A 3,211-nucleotide genomic window follows, 5' to 3' on the forward strand; every position below is an offset into this window, starting at 1 on the left:
TTCATGTGGTACATTTTTTTTCTTTTTTTTTTGGCTACAGCTTAATTTTACAAATTAGGTATTTTGATGTTCTCAAGGAAGCTAACTAGTTAGAGCAACCCTACAGTCCAAAGTAAAAATGTGACTATCCACAGGGCCAGCGCTGACAGAGTGGGTTGTAACTGGGGGTCCCCAGCCTCTACAGAAGGAGCTACACTGATAGTAGATATCAGTGTAGCTTCCCATATGGAGATTGCGGCAGGACTTTTTGGTGATATCACGATCATGTGACCATGATGTCACCACAGAGGTCCTGCACTCTGCGGGAAAGGCAAACACTGAAGAGGAGATAGGCTCGTGGTGAGTCCTTTATTGTTTGTGTGTCTGTCTATGTGAGTGTATGTGTGTGTGTCTGCTGGTGGCATATATTTGTGAGGACATCAGAATGTATGAGCTCATGGTGGTACACAGTATATCAGTGAGGACATCAGAATGTATGTTGTCCTGGTGGTATATATTAGTAAGGACATCAGAATGTATGAGCTTCTGGTGGTATATATTAGTGAGGACATCCAAAGTTGGATATACAAAATACTAACAAAATAATGCAAATTTCATTTACAAGGATATACAGGTAGATAAAAGGGGAGACAAGGGGCGCAGAGTATAAGGCCGGGGTCACACTAACCGACGCAAAATACGGTCCGTAGTTCAAATGTAATATGGAAAAATGTCCCCTAAATAGTGATCCTTATGTCATCCGTAATGAGGGAGTGGTAGCGTATTTTGCGCATGTCTGCATCCGCATTTTTTTTGCCTTCCTCTGGATCAACATGTTAGGGCAAGTTAGGATAGGATATGGGTTGAACTAGATGGACTTAAAGTCTCCCTTCAACCTTAATAATAATAACTATGTATGTAAGCCGTAAGGAATCCGTATGGCGAGATTTTCTCGCCAACTTGAAAAATGGACATTTAGCGGTTTTGAGGCCTGCAAACTATTTAAATCATTAGCCTGCACCCTATTTATTGGCTCTGTAACAGGTGGCTGCCTCCATTCTGTCCATTTTTCACCTTGCCTTGTCTAGGTGTTTTGGTGTTGTTTGGCCAACATGACAGTCTGAGTTTCAACACAACTGAGCAGGTTCTCTTCAACTGGTTTGTGTCACGCCGCTTTGGTCAGCTATACCCAGTGATAGTGGATCCACGGAGGAGACGAATGTGGGTCCATCCACTTTTGAGGCAACGACTCACAAGAGGTCATTTCCACCGTCTCTATTCTTCTCTGCGGGATCATCCTGAAAAATGTTTTCAATACTGTCACATGAGCCTTGCAACATTTGATCTACTCTTGGAGACAGTGCGCCCTGGGATCACCTTTCAGGACACAAGGATGCGCAAAGCTATATCTGCAGAGGAGCGACTTCTACTCACATTACGGTAGGTACTACACAGCCACATTCTCTATGTTCATGCTGTGTTGCCCAAAGTATGTGTATTTTATTATTTGGGTACCATTTTTTGGCCTCATCTTAGTACAGATATATTTAAACTTATAGACCAGAATATTATGTGTATTATGTACTGAATATCACGTAGTCATTATGCTTGCAAAATATGTGTGTTAGTAGATAAAACAAATTATAATGTTTTGTATGTTTGTAGCTGTTCTTTTTCTAAATGTAGGCTTCTAAATTTTACCTTTCTGTTGTTCTCCAGCTTCCTGTCCACTGGCCTGTTTTATGCCACAGTCCACCATGAGTTTCTGATTGGAAGAGCTACCATTTCTGGCATAGACAGGTCGACATGTAGTGAAATATGGTCAAGACTACATCAACTCGTCATGCCCGAGCTCAGGTTGGAAGACTGGTTGAGGATCTCAAGGAATGCCAGTTTCCTAATTGTATTGGGGCCCTTGATGGGAAACATTTCCGAGTGCGTAAGCCGCCGAACTCTGGCTCCCAAATCTTCAATTATAAGCAATACTTTTCTGTTGTATTGTTGGCTCTGGTCGACCCTCAATACAAGTTTATAATTGTCGACATTGGGGCCTATGGAAGGACGGGAGACTCTAGAGTCTTCAATACTTCCATTATGGGTCGGAGTCTACGCACCAACCAGTTTGATCTACCCCCACCACCCCAGCTACCAGGCTCGACTCAAGAATCTGTCCCTTATGTCCTTGTGGCAGATGAGGTGTTTCAGTTAACGCGCAATGTCATGAGGCCATATCCCCAGCGCCACCTGGACCACCGGCGCAGAATTTTTAACTTGCGCCTATCACGTGATCAGCGACTGGTGGAGTGTTCCTTTGGCATTCTTTGTGCCAAATGGCGGGTCCTCCAGTCTGCCATTCAGATGAGTGAACAAAATGTGAATGAAGTTATAAAAGCATGCGTCGTTCTTCATAACTTCACCAGGATACATGATTGTTCCTCCTCTGCTGGTGTTGTGCGTGAGCCGGACAATGTGCGTAGGGCGAGACCATATGTCAACCCTCAACGTAGACTGCTCTCTGGTCTCAAAGTGCGTGATATTTTCACTAATTATTTTATGTCACCTGAGGGGGAAACTTCTTGGCAAGAGCATGCTGTGTCTATGTTGTAAATTTTTGCTTTTTGTCTGTGTAAATATATATATTTCAACCCCTTATGTTTCTCTCACTTTGTAATTCCCTTGGTAAGCGTATGTTAGTATGTTGTGATGTTAGTGCATAATTGAGACAGAGACGTTAAATTGATTTGACAAATTTTTACTTTTGACAAATTTTTTGGTGTTTTTTTTAAACTTGCCATATGGTTAATTTGTAAATGGCACAAAGTGGCCTTTTTGCATATTGGAAATGTTTCAAACAACACATTTGCAGAGCCAACAAAAAAAGACAAGCCCATAATTAACAAACAAATATTACAACTTTACAAATGGTGGTAGGTCCGGGGGAGGAGAAGGCGGAAGCCCAGCCTGTGTTGGCTGCTGGCTATTTTGGCCAATTTGGCCCTTGCCCTGTGTGGGGGCATACTCTTGCCCATGATGTTGGTAGTGTGCTGCCTCCTGGGATAGTGGTGGGTACTGGGCAGTCTGATACTGTAGAGGGGCCTCCTGTTTGGGCTGGTAGACCCGTGGCTCATACCCCACAAAATAGCCATGTCGTCCCCAACCAGGTTGGGACCAGCCTACAACACTGGATGGGAACAAGTGGCCATATTGGTGAGGTTGGTTAGCGGCAGACATA

The sequence above is a fragment of the Dendrobates tinctorius genome, unplaced genomic scaffold (assembly GCF_039654945.1).
Source record: "Dendrobates tinctorius isolate UK_male_01 unplaced genomic scaffold, ASM3965494v1 ptg000272l, whole genome shotgun sequence".
In the NCBI taxonomy this organism is placed as follows: domain Eukaryota; kingdom Metazoa; phylum Chordata; class Amphibia; order Anura; family Dendrobatidae; genus Dendrobates; species Dendrobates tinctorius.